General features: G+C 41.2%; 1 protein-coding gene across 3 annotated transcripts in view; it reads left to right on the top strand.

The window, feature by feature from the left end:
• Positions 1-18,463, top strand: part of NELL1 (neural EGFL like 1) — a gene marked incomplete at both ends in the record, with an annotated part of 772,717 nt that overhangs the window by 372,513 nt on the left and 381,741 nt on the right. The gene's annotated exons all lie outside the window — the stretch shown is intronic.

Below are 18,463 nucleotides of genomic sequence, written 5' to 3'. Positions count from 1 at the left end.
TCTGTGGAATAAACGTAGCCTGGGTTCTTATCGTCTGCTGCCTCTGTCTCGTGCACTCTGTGATTGTCAGTTTTTCTCTCTACTCTTGTTTTTGTCAATTACATCACTTTCTTTCAGTGGTTGGGACACAGTCTGTTCTTGAGCCCTGGATCGCTGCCACCGGGGAAGGGGCCTTGTGCTTTTAACAACTCAATTTCCCCATCTGGCATCCAGTTCGAATGTAACTGTAGAAAACACTTTGCTGTTTTCGGAAACACAAATGGCCATCAATGGCACTTTAAAAGCTGACTTCATGGGTTTTATCTTTTCTTGGAGGGTGCAATCTTAAGTTCTCCTAAATTTGTATGTTCAGAGTTATAAGTGAGCTGGCTCCTTGCCAGTCCCAGAGATTATGGGGTGAGAACTTTCTGATTTATCAGATGATGTCAGCCCAAGATGCTATCACTAAGCCAAAAAGAACACTTCAAAGGCTGGTGTTAGCTTCGCATTTTACATTTACTGGGCATGCATGTGGGCCTTTTTGTTTGGTTAGATGGAGATTTCTAATGTAAGGAGACTGTTAAAGGTTGATTTGCTTATATTAAATCAAAGTTATATGATTTTTCTCAACGAAACCATTTCACAGGTCAAAACCAAAACATAGTTGTTTTATTGTATATTATATATACATTATATATGATATATATGTAATATGTTATGAACTTAGTGTGTTATGCAACTCTCCACACAGCTTTAGCCTGGAATGGAGGCAGTTACTCTTTGTGACATCAAGCGAAGTGTGTCTGGCTTTCATGGAAAATGTGTTGTAAGTTCATTTTCTTTTCCCATTTCTTCTGTGTTCTCCTTTATGAACAATATCATGTCCTCTGTTCTGTTTTTTACATCTCTGTCCCTTTTCAGTCTCTCCTATGCCTGGTACTTCTCAGGCTGGGAGATCTTTGAATAAAAGAGAATACAGTTTATATCCTTCAGCCTCTGTGGTAGTCAATCATATTGTTTTACTCACACTTTTTAAAACCATCTTATAACCTAGATTCTATTGTCACCTTTAGAGAGGTTCAGTAATTTACTCAAGGTCACATAGAAACTGCAGGAGTTCCAATCTAAGCTACTTCTCATTAGAGCCCACACCTGGCCAAACACGAGGCCGTGTCCATGTTTTTGCCAGAGCGTACCATTTTCTTCCTCAAAGCAACTTGAACTTTTGTAGCTCAATACTTCATCTGTATTGCCTCCCGGGACCTTGAAAATTACAGTTGACTTCCTTACAATGGTGATCATTTGTTTTTCTGGCACTCAACATCAAAGGGAGCCTTGCTTTAGGTTGTGGAATTAGGACAGACTCATTGGGACTTCATTCAGATTTCCTAGGGGCTCCACTCAGGTGAATGGGATTTTATGTACACTATTCTGTGATACCCACGAGATACACTCGGGATAGCATTTTTTTTTTATTTCTTCAGAAGTACAGATTAATTTAGAAAAGTACCGAGGTAATTCTAGACAAATAACATATTTACATCCTTTTCCTGCAACCGACTGCAGAGAACTTACCGGTCTCTCATCAGTTAATCATAGTAATCAAAGATGCAGGAGACTGCTCGTTCTTGCAATTCCCCCATCAAGGTCTGCATCAAAACAAGCACTTTTCATTCTTTCTTGCCAAGCCACCCTCTTGAAGACCCGTAGAGTCATCTTTGTTTCCGTTCAAATCCATCATGCTCATGGCTTACGTGTCAATGTCTTCCCACTGCCTGCCCAACAGAAGCCAGATCTGATTTTCTAGTTCAGACACTCTGTGATGCTATCTGAAACATTTTCTGTTTCTTTGTTACTGGCGTTCACTTTATGTGTGTTAAGGTCTCAGCAATGAATGGGGTGACTCTCCCTAAGCAACAACACTCTTTCTTGTTCAGTGTCTCTGCTGTCTTACTCTCTGGTAAGTGACATATTTCACTCTTCTAAAAATTTCTATTTAATGTTTAAAGCCCAAGGGTGAAACTTAGTTGGTACAGTGCCTACCTAGCACGTTTAAAGCTCCAGATTTGATACCCAATATCATAAACAAAGCATTATGACAAACTCTTGTAATCAGGGGGCCCTATCAGTAATTCAAGGTCATCCTCAGTGTTACATAGCTAATTGGAGGCCAGTTAGTTAGATTCCATTTCAAAACATATAATTGAAGGTACAAACTCTAATAGCAGAATGCTAGGTAGATGGTAACTTAATTTTTACCCACAGCTTGGCTTTTAGTACCAGAGTGTTTGAAAAGTCTAAGGAGCAAATGGGCTCTTCAGTGGCCTTTGGTGGCTTGGAAGATAATATCGAAGGGAACAGAGGCTAGGCTGATTAACTTGAGACCCAGGTTTGGAGGTCACCAAATTAGGTTTACCAAAGAACGAGAGGGGCCTTCCTCCAGCTCATGGAAAGTGAAGAGAAAGCAATAAGCCCACTGATGAACAATAGGTCGATATGTGTTGCTCCTGAGACACTGGTAGAGTTGAAGCTGCTGTATTATCCTGTGATATCAGTGCCAGAGGTGTGTGGTGTATTCCTCAGTACTTCCTTAGTCAGTAATTATGAGTGTTTATGGGATTCTGGGCCTGCCCCAGGGAGAGCAGACACCTCTTCTAGAACTTCCAGTTTTGACTGTAGACATTATGCTGTGAACACGTACCTTGGGACTGACAGGAATGTTCTGACAGTGTTTATATTGTTTTTCTCTCAGGCAACTTGAGATCTGAGTCCTCTTATTATACCTTGCTGTCTCAGTGGGTAGTATAAATTAGCACACATTACCTTGTTTTATAATTACCTCACCAGCAACAGGATGACAGCACGCTGTGTTAAAGGAGTTACACACAGTAAGCATTATCGCCATTTTCATGATTCTTCTCTGAAATTTCATTTAAAATATGTGAAGAGCTTTACGATCTAAAAATGACATAGAATGCTACAATGGTACAGGATGTGTTTGCATAACCCCAGTGGCTGTCAGGGAATGCCGCACTGAGCTTTCTCACTGGAGCCTTTGTAGATTTGTATTGCTATGGAAATTTTCAGGCCGATGACATTAAAGCATCTCACACAAAAAAGTGCTGTGTTCTTCATTTTAATTTCTTCCCATTCTTTCCTTTGTACACGGTTCAGCTGGCAGTGAATGGGATTACGTCATGACCTTCACCTGAACTCTGAGGTCCTGACAATTTAGGTGCCAAAGTTAGAATAGGGGCAATTATTCATCTCTCAGCTGAACTATACGTTCTAGTACTTATGCTGTGTTGTTAGTGTAATAAACAGAAATGACATTCAGCCAACACTTTTCTTCTCTGAAAATGGCATGACTTTTATAATACCTATCGAGTATGATTGTTGGGAAGTAAAACTAGATAATGAATATGTCATAAATATAAGATTTTCCTGTAGATAATAGCAGGCGTGCTGATTAATGGCTTTATTCTTGAATAAAATTAGCTCCATATTGAATAGGTCAAGAATCAGAGTCAGGTCTCCATATTATGAGCAATGAATGACTTCTCTGTCCCTAGTTAGAGTGGTGTTTTTCTGAGTCAGCTCTGAGGATATCTGGGTGGTACAGAAATTTTGCATTTCCCTGTGGCTCCATTGCCTGGATACACATTCACACTGTGTGAGTGTGTCTGTGTGTGTGTGTGTGTGTGTGTTTTCATATGCCACGCCCTTCACTGCAGTATGGTTGTGAGATCATAAAGGAAGAACATGCACAGACTTACAGAAGTTGATGGTTGCCCTGTCTTCCCTGTAGCTAAGGACTGTGACCTAGAATTGTCAGTTAAGATGAACTCTTGCTCCAGTGACTTGCTTTTTGTCAGAGTATTTTATCACAGAAACAGAAGTGAAGCTAAAGTAACTGTCTAGTGCTGAGTCCTAATATCTGATCTTAAACTTTGAATCTTTGGGAGGGGAGGTAGCTTGTCACTATTTCCATAGCGTGTATGAGCTCGAAAAGAAAACCAAACCACAGAGCTTAACTTTATGAAACTTGAGCTAAACAAGATTCTTTTCATATGGATCTTCAGGTTTTATTGGAGTATTAGTTACATGTCTCTTTGCTGAGACAGAATTCCTGGCTAAAGAAACTTGAGGAAGGAGGGGGTGTGCTTTGATTCTCAGCTCTAGGGTATGATCTATTATGGTATCAAAGTAAATGGGACTAGGAACATGAAGCTAAGGCCACATTTAATTCTGAGAAACAGAGACAGAGGTAGATAGATATTAGATGAGAGGAGAGATTGTATTCAGCTCACTGCCTTCTTTTTATTCCATTCATGAGTTGGGGGGGGGGGGTCTTCTCACTTAAACTAACGTACTCTAGTTAATCTTTTATAGACATAACCTGATCTAAATTATTCCAGATCCTGCCAAATTGACAATCAACTTTAATCATCATATTTAAAGACAAAAGTCTAATAGTGAAAAAATGTGAAAAGCTTAAGTCATATTTTCATCCTCTAAGTAAACCACCAAGCTTTCTGACTTGAAACACTTTTACTGTGTATTTGGACACCCAGGCTGTTTTAGAATAAGGTGTTTCTTTTTGTATCATAGAACTACTGTGGGAGGACTGCCAGGGCCTTTAGGATTGATCAGTACTGGTTGGGACACAGTGTTGGATGAAGGCTAAAGACCAAGATTCCTGGCCTTATAATCTTACTATTTGTGCTTTAACGAGCTCTGATTTCCTTTCTCTTAGGAGATTGTGCTTTAATAAGCATTGGCTTCTTTCTCTGTCACTCTCTCTTTCTATTTTGTGATTTTAATAAGAGCTGACTTCTTTCTCTGCAACTTTGTTACTATTTCATGCAGTAATAAGTACTGTTTCTTTCTGTGTAACTCTCTCTTACTGTTTGTGGGAATCAGTGCTGTTTTCTTTTCCCTCTCAATTAAGAACCTCTCACTGGCCAGGCAAGAGGCTTGGAAGTCATTAACTTTTTGTGAACCAGAGAAAAAAGGAAGGAAAAGAATTAAAATCTTTTACATGGGCAATATATTCTCTCTGTCTGTCTGTCTCTGTCTGTCTCTGTCTCTGTCTCTGTCTCTCTGTCTCTCTGTCTCTCTCTCTCTCTCTCTCTCTCTCTCTCTCTCTCTCTCTCTCTCTCTCTCTCTCTCTCTCTCTCTCTCTCTCTGGTCAACCTTGACCAACTGTCTCATCAACTCCACAAGTGTTGTCCCATACTTATGTACAGTACACACACCTATACTTACATATGCATATATACATTTGGTGGGTGGAGCAAATGATCCCACAAGCAAGTTCCAATGAGCAAGTGCCAATGAAGAAAAAAACTTATTCATTCTGGGTGAAAAAGATGTTCCAACCTCTATTGTTCTGAGGAAGCAAAAGCCTCTTCCTTTTTATTGTTCCAAGTAAGAAAAAAAAAAAAAAAAAAGCCACATGTCCTGTTGCTATTATTGTTGGTTCTTACACTTTCTCAGGATAAATGATCACATGGTTTTCCAAGAATCTTTACATTTTAAAAGTTCACCAATGTAAGCCATAAATTGATAAGGAGTCACAGCAGAAATGTTTACATGTATTTCCATTAAGACTAGTATCTGACGAAACATTCATAATTTGTTACTAGCTCTGCAAGTTCATTAAAAGTTTAAAACAATAATTCTTACACGTTAGCACAGTTTTGTCAAGAGGCAGATGATCTGCCTTGTGGCTCATTAGTTCTGAAGTTATGTATCTATAACCCAGTCAATAATTTATTTTTTGTTCTGCAGCTAGAACAAATTGTCCACTCCCAGTTTATGACCTTCAGTTAGGGGTCTCTCAGCTATCCTGGAAGGAATTTTTTTTCCTGATCGAAAACCTGTTCCAAGCCTGGTTTCTTACCCTAGTAGAATCAGCTTGTCATACATGAAGGTTTACAGAGCTCCATTTGTAGGTTTTTCAGAGAGCTGGATATTATATGTATAAATTTAGGAATCCTATAAAATCATTATCAGGAATTATGAAAACATCAATTTGTCTACACAGCATTACTACATGAGAGTGTTCTTTATCTATCTACAGAATATCTGCCCAATAGAATAGGCTAATGCCTAAGAATCATGTGGCAGGAAAGGCAGACCAACAACAAGAATTGATCCTGATATAAGATCTCTGAAGGCCCTGCAGTTCAGAGTTTACCCATCACAGTCATGAAAACAGTGGACCATCTCCAGAAAAGTGATTTGTCCGTTTTACTTTTAAGTTTTATCGTCTCGTAGATGGCTCCTGACAACCTTCTGTTTTCATCTGCCTAGAGAGTATCTCTGAGTGAGGACGAGGTGGAACTGGCAGGTTTCTCAAGTCATAATTACAGCAGCTTAAAGATACAGTTAGAGACTTAGAGTTTCCCTCACAGTGGGCAGTCCTCACCCATCACTGCTGTCATTGCATGTTTAATCTGTATCCCAGGTTCATATGGAAAATTCTCAACCCATCATCACCAATTCTCAGGAGTCTTCATTCACTTTCAGAGCAAGTCTTGTCTTTATTGTCCCCTATCCCAGTACTGCATCTAACTTTGAACCAAATTTAGTATGGTTCTCAAGGGTAAAGTTCTCATCTAAAGACGGAGAGATAAGGTGTTTAGTAGAGAATTGGGGAAAAAAGGATGAATAAGTATTGTGTGGGCTGCTGATCCTTCATGCTGTATTGCTTTCTGGTTTCAGTTTTCTGTCTGGGTGGTGGTGGTGATGATGATGATGATGATGATGATGATTGATTGATTGATTGATTTTGGTGATGACAAGGATGACATGTCCAGGGTTGCACTCTATAGCCAAGACTGGAGTTCTTGATTTATTTGTGCGTTTGTCTGTTCATGTGCACCTTATTGTGTATGTGGGTAGAGGAAGAGGTTGACCTTCACCTTCTACCTTCAGTACTAGTGTAGGATCTTTCAGTTGACTGAGGGAACACAGATTGGGCTAATTTAGGTAGCTAGTTCACTTGGGGGACCCCATCTTACCATCTCATGAATACCATCACATGCATACCATATCAGGGATACTGCCACACCCACCTGACATTTACTCAGGTTTTAGGGATCCAGATGCCCAATTGCATGATCATACAACAAGCATTTTGCCAAATAAGCTCTCTGAACCCCTGCAATTATTTATAACTACAGACTAAAGTTGACTTTGATTTGGGGGGTAATAGGATGAGAATGCTCTTTTATAAATATCATAGCCAAGAGCAAAACAATTAGAATTAACATTTTTATTAAGCTTCCAGTAAGGAACAAAGTAGAAAGAGAAAATTATGTTTACATTCTGGGAGAAAATTCTTTTTGCTTTAGTTAGGCTAGGTGATGCCTAAGGGATTTAGTGCCAATGTGATGTGGAAGAAAATAATAAGAGTGTTTCATTTGGTACTTGTGTTATAAATTATAGCAGATTGCTGAAATTCATGGAAAGATCTATTTAGTCTCTACATTTTCATTATCATACTGACAAACGTTACCACTGTGTGTGGATAGAAAATAATTTTTTGAAGATCAAGAACTTCTCTGTCTTTCCCTAATATTATTTACAAATGTTTCAGACTTGATGTTCTGTGAAATTGTTTGGACATGAAGGCACTTTAAATACCACAGTCAACTTGAACACAACAGGGTGAAGGAGACCATCAGATGCCTATTCTGGGTACATTGCCTCCCATCACTGCAAGGGTCAGCAAAGTATGGTGGTTTTGCTACTTGTGGTTTGTAAATAAAGTTTTATTAGAGCACAGCCCAGCACATTTGTGTATTGTGTGAGATTTCATGCTACAGTGTCAAGTTCTAAAACTGTGATAGAAACATGCTTCCCAAAGGCTATGAATTATCCGATTTTTTTTTTGGGGTGAGCGTGTGCATGCATGCTTATGTGCCTGTGCACATGTGTTCATCTATATTCAGATCCATATATGGACATGAGCATGTGAAGACTAAAGGACAACCTCAGGTGCCTTCCACAGTTTTGTTTTATGGGGTGTGTGTCTCTCACTGGTCTGAAAATTACCAAGCAGGCTGGGATGGCTGGCCACCTGTCACTACCTCTCCAGCTGTGCAATTACAAGTATGTATCATCACCTCACGTTCTTTTCTTTTTTAAAATATGGATTCTTTGGGGTCCAACCTAAGTCGTCATGCCAACGAGGCAGACACTTTTCAGCTGAGCAATGCCAGTCCACTCTCTGAACTTTTACATGCAGAGTGTGCCAACCTCTGCTATAGATGCAAGTTTTACAATTTGACCTCTGACCTCTGGTTACAAATGCATGATTTGCAGTGGGCTTCTGCAATGACTGCTAGCTTCTGTGAGTTTTTCTATCCCTCCCTCCCTCCCTCTCCTTCCTCCCTTCCCCTCCCCCATCTCCTATGCATCACTGAATATTTTGTAGCTCCAATAAAGCATACTGTTATAGATTTTATGTGCTTGACGTTGAAAGTTTCCCAATGATCATGGCCATACCCAGAGGGAGGTAACCCAGAATCTGTGCTTTCAGTAGACACAAAACAATAGCCTGAGAAAAATAACAATCAAAATAGAGCCAATCTAATGGCGAAATAGTATCTCTCTGGATCTGTGCAATGCTATATTTTTTAATTAATTTGACAGTTACTCAACATGTTAACACATAAGGAAACTGAGGCTCAGAGCAATTCCTTTGCTTAAAGCAATATGTTTTAGCAGGTAAATCCAGGCTTAAATCTGAATTTGGCTCCAAAGTCCTCAGATGTCCATCCTTTCTCCAACCACATCTGGTATTTTCCCAGGTAAGCTGCAAGAAGTCAGACAAATTTTACAGATTTGTACCAAGAGCAGCTAGTCATTTTCCTCTCAGATCACACCATCTCTTGCTGCATGTGGAGGTCAAGTAAATACAATTTTTTTCCTAGCCGTAAGGCAAGAACATGAGTTTCTTACTTGACTGCTATTCATATCTCATGTCTAATTTTTTAAAAGTGTATCTTCGGAATGGTGATGGAGGTCAATGTTCACACTTCTTGGGAGATTTGAGACATTTTTTAAAAAGTAGAGTGAGACATCCCCCCCATCAGAATTTCATCAGCCTGTGATTTTTCAAAGAGGTACCGAGTCCTTCAAAATGCCACAGCTAAAGGTTGTTGGGGGCACGGGGAATTCAAGATCAATTATATGAGTGGCCTGCTACAATTTATCATTTGAAGATAACATCTATGTGAATTTAAAAAGAGGCCAGTCAATATCACAGCTCAGAGATAGGGCATGGCCAGTGTAAGAATATTAGAGATTAAGAAGGAAGAAGTAAGCCTTCTACTCCCACCCCTCCATGGACGAGGGATGGGAAGTGGATGGAAATGCCAGGGATGCTTGCTGTTTTAACTTCATTGTTCGGAATAAAGCAGTGAGAAGGCAAGGCGTATTCATTTGGAAATTTCATGCTGCCCTGTTTATAGTGGGCCAGTAGCAGAGTTGAGCAGAATGGGTAACAGGAGTGAAATGTGTAGTGGGCAAATGGAAATCAGCTTAATTGCATTAGCATGGCTCAGTTTTTCTCCTCACCAAGGTGAATCAAAAGCATCTCTATAAAATAACAGAGTGCCAATTTTTTGAAATTCCTATAAAGCTGGAACAGCATGAAATGCATTATGAAATGTAGGTAGAATTAAGTAGGTATGAACTCAGTTCTCTACTTTCAAGTGTTTCATCCCCTATTCAGTGGCTTCTTACAGATAAAATGTGTTATAACAATAAACACAACCCATAGTAAGTATGTATATCTACATTGTTGATTACATACATGTGGTAATCAAAGCTGGGTCTGGAACAAAATTAAGAAAGCCTGTTTAAGCTTGGCATGGTGGGCATAGTGGCACAGACCTTTAATCCTAGCATTTGGGAGGCAGAGATAGGTGGATTTTTGAGTTTGAGGCCAACTAACCCTGGTTTACAGAGTGAGTTCCAGGACAGCCAGGGCTATGCACAGAAACCCAGTCTCAAGCCCTTTCTACTCCATCGGCCCCTATCTTTCCCAAAAGCAAGTTACTCACTGGTTTGTGGCAGAAGAATCCACTGAGCATCATTTTTCTTTAAGTAGGCTTCAAAGTGTCAATGTATGTACAAAGAGTTATGAGAGATGGAGGAGGGCGTCTCTAATTACTTAGAATTTTAAGGTGGTGTTGTGGAAACAGGGCCTTCTAGTCAGTTTTTGGGCTGTGTTGGTTCCCCAGACCTGCAATAGAGCGGTTGGCTGGAGAGACTTCCCAGAGGGAGTTTCATTTTGAGGTATAAGTTGGCCACCTTCTTGAAAAGCTATAGTAACTTTCATTCTCCTGTAGTAATTGTTGTCTCCGGGGTTTACTGTCTCAGTCTGCTAACCTAGTCCTAGAAGCTTCTAGCCTTGCACAAGCTTATCTAGGCCTAGAATAATTTTAGCCTCTAAGACTTAATGCTGAATACGCTCACCCTTTCTAATTCCTTCTGACAGCTGTTCTGGATCAACATCTTCTCTAAGCTGACTGATACAAAATAGTTTCTTTCAATGGCCTCTGAATTGATGTGCCCTGGCCTCAAATTAACTCAAGCAATCTGTTCTAATCTTCTGGCTCCTTCTCATTCTCTGGTTCCTTCTGTCATTACCTGTGTCTAGCTTGTTCTTTCTTCAACCTGTCTGTAAAACTCACCCAGTAAAACTGTGTACTAGCTGGTTCTGTGTCAACTTGACACAAGCTGGACTTATCACAGAGAAAGGAGTCTCAGTTGAGAAGATGCCTCCATGAGATCCAGCTGTAAGGCATTTTCTCAACTGGTGATCAAGGGGGAGGGCCCCGCCCACTGTGGGTGGAGCCATCCCTGGCCCAGCCCATTGTGGGTGGTGCCATCCCTGGGCTGGTAGACCTGGGTTCTATAAGAAAGAAAGCTGAGCAAGCCAGGGGAAGCAAGCCAGTAAGTGACATCCCTTCATGGCCTCTGCATCAGCTCCTGCTTCCTGACCTGCTTGGGTTCCAGTCCTGACTTCTTCTGGTGATGAACAGCAACATGGAAGTGTAAGATGAATAAACCTCTTCCTCCCCCACTTGCTTCTTGGTCATGATGTTTTGTGCTGAAATAGAAACTCTGGCTAAGACAAATTGGTACCAGCATAGTGGGGTATTCCTGTGACAACCTGACATGTATTTGGGAGGACTGTGGAAGGACTTCGGAGCTTTGAGGTAGAAGAGCCATTGCGATATTAAAGAGCTGTGTCGGGTGTTCTGTAGGAGCTTGGAAGATAATGTTGAGAACAATGCAGAAGATGGAGGCCTGGCTTGTGAAATTTCAGAGGGAAGATTAAAGACTCTTATCAGGGGTGTTGCTGTTTTTGATTGTGTTGATTATGTAGTTTTGGTTAGCTGGGGCTGATAAATCACCTGTGATTAACAAGATACAAAAACTACTAAAGTAAAACCTTTGCTTTACTGGGATTATTGATGTTGCTCAGCTGGAGCTAAGAAATTAGTGGTGATTAAGAAGAGACCAGAAGTGTTTCTTGAGAACACAACGAAGCTGTTTTAGAGATAGCTAAGGTTGTACCTCCTGCTGTGGCTGGACTTGGTAATGTGCAAGAGTCACCCAGGTGGTACTGGTTTTGAAGGAATGAAGGAGTCATGGAGAGCAGCTGCAGCTTGGCACTGTGAGAGGCCATGGAAGGCTGTGGGTGAAGGTGGAGCCTCAGGTGCAGTTAGTGCCTTTGGACTGACAGTAGTGTTTTGGAGATTCCAGTACCATGAGATGACCACCAAGAACAGCAGCAGGAGTGGAAAACAGGCAGCTGGAGCCTACAAGACAAGGTATGTGCTACGTGGGCAGAGCTGGAGAAGTGACCCAAGCCCTTGGAGGAACCCCGAAGCTCGTGAGTGGTTTCCAGAATTGGATGGGTAGAGTTTAATTTTGCTTTTGATTGTGACTGTTCACTGATATTTTTTCCTCTTGAAGGAAGAAGTAGAGCCCACAGTTAAGAGACTTTTCATTGAAAAAGGACTTTGAATTTTAGAAGAGATTAGAAATTTTAAAGGGACTTAAAATATGTAAGATTTTGTAAAGACTGTGTGACTTTTGAGGCTATTTAGATCTTGAGGATGGATAAGAAAGTAAGGGTTGAGGATTAATAGTATGTTTGTGTGTCCAGTTGACAAGGGGTCAATTGTACTGGCTGGTTTTGTGTCAACTTGACACAAGCGGGAGTTATCACAGAGAAAGGAGCCTCAGTTGAGGAAATGCCTCCATGAGATCTGGCCATAAGGCATTTTCTCAACTAGTGATCAAGGGGGGAGGGCCTAGCCCATTGTGGGTGGTGCCATTCCTGGGCTGGTAGACCTGGATTCTATAAGTACACCATGGAAAGCCATGGAAAGCAAGCCAGTAAGTAACATCCCTCTATGGCCTCTGCATCAGCTCCTGCTTCCTGACCTGCTTGAGTTTCAGTCCTGCCTTCCTTTAGTGATGAGCAGTGATGTGGAAGTGTAAGCTGAATGAACCCTTTCCTTCCCAACTTGCTTCTTGGTCATGATGTTTGTGCAGGAATAGAAACCCTAAGACAATCTGCCTCTCTTTTTATCTCCGATCTGTCCCTCAAAAAACTTTTTTCCTCCTTTCTCATGAGAGTTGGGCATAGCCTGAACTGTTATTCTTTCTCCAACTCATCACTGTCTGTCAATCAAATTAGACATCACTTTTAAACATGGGTTCTTCCTTCTACAAACTAACTTTACCTTCATTGTTTGAGATTAGAGGTATATACTAAGGGCATGTCTGTGTTCCAACCAGAGTGATTAAAGGTGTGTTCTAAGGGCCAAGTCCTACCACAACTAGAAATGTTTTTTGGTAAACAGCAGTCTTGGTTCACAGTTTGATCAAATATCCCTCGACAAGTAGGTGTGAGAGGAGACAGTTTGGGTTGTAGTTGTAATGTCAGTGTGTCTGGTTTTGAATTGGGTTGCCACAGCTGGCAGGCAGCTCTTCAGTGTCTCTTATTCCCTGGATGTGTGGTAGGGAGATGGGGCTTTCAATAGTTCATCTTGTATCTAGAAGCCAACTATCTCTATCTAGAACCTGAGTTCAGCTTCCAGTTAGACACTTCCTGTAGTTGAGGATGTAGGGTGATACAAGCAATGAAAAGGGCTCACAGAGAAGAAAAGTGGCTCAGAACCATTATTGCCAGCCAGGTTTCTAAAGGCTAGTTCATCTTCCCTGTATTCAATGACAGCGTTGGTGGCTGTTGGCGTGCTAGTCACAAAACTGTGGTTGACATCTGTCTCTAGGAGGCAAAGCACAATATTCTCCTGGCAGCAATCATTAACAACGGGAAGATGTTTGCTTGTTATAGGTTGTTTTTTTTTCCCCAGGTCCACTGTAGGTATTTTGGCTCTATTGATGGAAACTTTTATGTTGCTAATAGCAACATATTTCTGTTACATAGCAGTGAACTTGAGGTCAGAGATTTGGCCTTAGTTCTGTTACTTTTCAGTTGTGACCTTGGGCTTATGAAGAGACTTAGAAGCAGAAGAAAGAGGACTGGGACAACAGCTCTACAGTACGGAGAGACCACTTTCAAACTTTGGCTTTCTTTACTTTAAAAGGAAGTGCATCCATTTTTACCTTCATCTTAAACACATTTATGAAATTTTTTTACCAGGTGATACTTTGTATTGGTGGGATTTCAGAGTAAAGGCAAACCTTGGATCCTTGGGGAATGACAGAATTTGACTTGGATAAAAGGTGTCTCTGCTCTCTTAGGCAAGCACTCTGTTGAGTAGACTGCATCTGCTGAGTAGCATATCATGTATTTGAAAGGTGAAACCTTAAAATAAAACAGAAGTAGATTTCAGTTCTGTACCTGCCCTTTGTGAATGATCTGCTTTTAGCTCTCCAAGCCTCATTTGTTTCCCTTTCTGTAGACCGGAAGATGTCTTGCAGCACTGTGTGGCTTATAGCTAGTGAACTCACGTTTGCTGCCTTAAATCAGGTGCTCAATAAATTACAGATATTTTCTATGCCACAGATTGATTCCCTCAAGCAACATTAGGGGGACCCATGATGGCTACATTGATAAATACTCTGAAGGCTTCTATAGCTAGGACATATACTATATTCAGGTTTTATCTAGGTAGTTATTTTTATTCTATTTACATTTATTTGTGTGTATGTACATTTTATGTTGTGTGTATCTTTGTATTTATGTATGCACATTCTATGGTGTGTGTGTGTGTGTGCATGTGCCTCAGAGGATAACTTGGGATAGTTGGGAGTTTTTGGTTTTTTTTTTTCCCCACCACATGAGTCCCAGGGATTGAACTCAAGGTGAGGCTTACGGATAAATGCTCTCACCTGCCGAGCCATCTCTGAGCCTCATCCTGTGACTTGACAGCTCAGATAAAGACTGCAGACTATTTTCTTAGTATGATGAAATATACCTAGAGGATATAGCTGAGCAGTTAACTTGATGCAACCCCAGTCTAAAGAATTTAGTTATATGAAAAGGGCTTAGTGAGTAAATATGGTTTCTAATGCTAAAGCCCAATGCACTTGTGTGTGGAAAGGCATGAGTGATGTTTTAGGGGGTCATTATCAATTAAAAAAAAGAAATTGTAATTGTTCAAAGTAGAGTTTTCAGTAAGGGACCTGCCAGTAGAGTGGTTATTACTGAACCCACCCTTGCTTGACTGACATTCTGGCTCCAATGTTTGTTAGATGCAATATAAACTCACAGGTTTTACCCATTACTATGCTATCGATCCATCCAATTATCAAGGTCGCTCTTTGTGTAATATAATTTAGCACATGTCTGATACTAGGTCCTGCGTGTGTGCTGGTAGTATGAACAAAGAAAAGCAAAATGACCCCATATTCAAAGAGCGGGCCAGTGAATAGTACACATGTGCAGCATGCATGTGCCTAGCAGTGACACATGTCTGTACATGACACATAGCTGTACAGATGTTAACTTCATAGGACTTGGGGAGCTATGGTGCTTTGTCTATCAGATAGGACCTCAGTTGGGGTATGTATGGGGGACCCAATGGAAAGCTATGGGATGGACACGGAGGTATCACATAAGGCAGGATCTCCAGGATGGGAAGGACAAAAGACAAGTGAGAGGTGCATTCCAGGCAGAAGAGAGGCCCCGAGAAATGACACCGAATATCCCAGAATGTTCTAAGGTTACATAACATGATTTTATTTTTATACACATTTGCTTAGTTGCTTTATGACTGCTCTGGTTTAAGTCTGATATTACAGTTCCATAGTCTAGCATTTAGTAATAACGTGGGTAGGTTTGGATGTTAGGTAGGTTTAGAATGTGGCAGGAGCAGAAGGGAAAAGTGGGGGTTAAGGACCCCTGGGAAGATGGCTCCGTTGATGAGAGAGGCGGGTCACCTGGCTCATGTTGGTGATGCCGCCTTAGTGTGCTCCTGAAAGGTATCTTTGTTTTTTCCTTCTGGGAGGGTATTGGTAGCAGCACAGGGACTGTCATGAAAGATAAGCAAGCTGGCACACACAGTAAGCCTAGACCAGTGTCAGAAACACAGGAAGGAAAGCCTGCTTTCCAGAGTTCTCACTGGTATCTCTCACCTAGACACAAGGAAACATTAAAGCCTCTTTGTGGGGCCTGTTCCCATATGGAAAAACTGATTCTCAAAAGTACCCAGTGTATTTCTACAAGGTAGCATTTTGTGTGTGTATATGTGTGTGTGTGTGTGTGTGTGTGTGTGTGTATGGGGAAAGGACAGTTAGAGCATAATGGGTGAAGAAAGCAAGACAAATTACTGCATGTTCCAAGGATGGGTGTGGCTCAGCCTTTGTTAGAGAAGCTGCTGTTTGTTTTTGTTTTTGTCTCACTATGTAGTTCAGGCTATCCTGGAACTCACTTTGTAGACTAGGCTGGCTTTGAACTCGGAGTTCCACCTGCCTCTGTCTCCAGAGCGCTGGGATCAAAGGCATGTGCCACTATGTCTATTATGGTTGTCAGCTTTTGAAGTAGCTCCTGATCCTGACTCTGACACTGACCCAGAAAGAATAAAATAGCTGGAGTGAGGGAAGAAGTATTAGGGAATGCTGTCTTCCAGGAATGACGTGGCTGTTTTGCTGTTTGTTATGTGCATACATGTTTAGGTGTGTGCACACACATGTGTGTAGGTGTGCTTGGGAGGCATGCTTATCTGTGCCTGTGAATGCAGAAGTTTGTAGTTCAGTGCTTGATGTCACCCTCTAAAAAATGTATCTAAAAAATGTAGTTTTTAGATACAAGGTCTCTTTCTGAACTTGGAACTCATCATTTTGGGTACGCTGTCTGGCCAGCAAGCTACAAAGATCTACTGGTTTCTCTGCCTTCTACCAGCACTGGAGTTAGAGATGTGTATCAACTCTTCTTGGCTTTTTTTGTGTGTGCTGGGGATCTGAACTCAGATCCTCAAAATTCCATAGCAAGCACTTCACCCAGTGAGCCATATCTTCTCCACCCCTATTGCATCACTGACTAAAACACTCCCAACCTTATCAAATATTTCACAAACGTCCCATCTCTTGAATTGCTTTGTGGACACAGATATTAGCAGGGGCTGCTTTTCTCTTAATGTTTGATGTTCCCTGAGCCCAGAGTCAGCTCAGCTTCTACAAAGTCAGCTTTGCTTTATGTCAAGGTTTTTTCTTTCCCTCATGTAAAACCTTTTCTCCTCAGAAGTCTCGGCCATCTGCTCAGCACACCTGTGACCCTATCTAGTTGTCATTGTTGACAAATCTCTTGGCCTCCTCCCTTGTTCACTGAGGCCTTTGATACCTCATGGCTTGGATTTCATCTCCACGAAAATCTTTGCTGTTATTGTGGGCAAGAGTTCAGCCTCTAGAACTTTACCTTCTGGGCTATGGCCATCAAAACAGTGGCTTTTGTTCCTGTGCTCCTGACTCCCAGTTCCTTGAATGTGACCCTTAAGATCAGAAACTTGGGTAGTCCGATCTTCTAGCGGAATCCTTCAGCTCTAGGCCCTTGCATGTTTTTGTTCTGTGTGCAAACTCACCGCATCTGTGCACATTCTTGGCACACCTGGCAACGTTCTTCTGCTGGTCAGGCTCAGCATTGCTTCCAGGCTGATGGTTTTAAAATCATCAGTGATTCCTTGGCTCAGAACACATTAATGATTCTAAATTAGCTCATGTGTTGTTTTTGAGATATATAACAGCGAGAAAGCCAGAAATTGCCCCTCCCAACAAATGCACAAATCTCATTCATGTTTATCAGTTCAAACACTTTAATCAATTTCTTTCCAAAGTTAATACCTATGCTCAAATACCTTATGATGACGGCTTGAAATTTTAGGAAAAATAAAATTAAATGAGAGATAGAGAGGGGAAGCTATAGAAGGACTTGAGGGGGGTATTTGTTACTGAATGCTATGCTAAAGTATTCACCAAGTATAATGGAGGAAGATGTGGGCCCATCTTCATGTCAGATGCACATTGCAGAAGTCCTTAGGGCAGAGTCTAGGTCTTCACATGATGTTCAAGACCTTCCAGTTCATTTCTGTAATGATTCTTTCTCTGGGGTTTCCTTCCTTTACATGGTTTATCTTCATCTTTTCTACCAGTTCCCATCAAGCAGACCCTGTCCTGGTGCTTCTTGCCCTCTCAGCTCTTCTCCGCATATTCCCTCCAAAGTGCCTTCAGCCTGCATGTGTTTTCTTGTACATTTCTCTTGCCGAGTCTCACAGAAGGTATGGCCATGCCTGCCACTTCTTAGCTACCTGTCACCCAGTTTCACTCCTGGCCACCTGAGCTCCTGAGAGGAAGGGAAGCCCATGGTGCAAACAACTAGATCACCCTGGCCTGGGCCCCCCATAGAGCAAGGCATGGAAAGACTGGTGAGCCTTTGAATGGCACTTCTCAGAAGGGCCGGGTTCTACCCAACACTGTTCACACTAACAAGCTTGTGAGGAGGAATGGACACCCCTAGAGTCTGACACCATCTTATTCATCCAGCCTTTTCCCCAGTAAAGGTCTGAAAGCATTTGAAAATACCTATCTCTCAATTTTGACTTTTTACCCCTCCTCCCTCCCTCCCTCCTTCCAGCCCTCTATTTATGTTTAAGGATTATCTTCTAAAGTTCACTAGCCACTATCAGATCTCACAGAACACATCTAAAAGAGAGATTCTAGCATCATTTTTGGTATATGGGAAATTCTGGTATATAGCATCATGGCATCTTTGATTTTTTTTTTGTTTTTTGCCTAAATTGTTTCATTTATCCGGGGGTGGGATAACAATCATCTTTTTTTTTAATCAGACTATTTATTCAAGAATCTTCTTTTATTTTCACATTCTTACATAAGCATCAAAAGCCTTAAATTCTGAAGTATTTTTTAATAATCAGAGCTTTAATTTTTTCATATTTAGAACAAAGCCATTAAAAGAAACCAAAAGCTT

Source organism: Micromys minutus (genome assembly GCF_963924665.1).
Source record: "Micromys minutus genome assembly, chromosome: 32".
In the NCBI taxonomy this organism is placed as follows: Eukaryota; Metazoa; Chordata; class Mammalia; order Rodentia; family Muridae; genus Micromys; species Micromys minutus.
The sequence above is the reverse complement of the archived record's forward strand: the minus strand, read 5'-3'. Positions and strand labels throughout refer to the sequence as shown.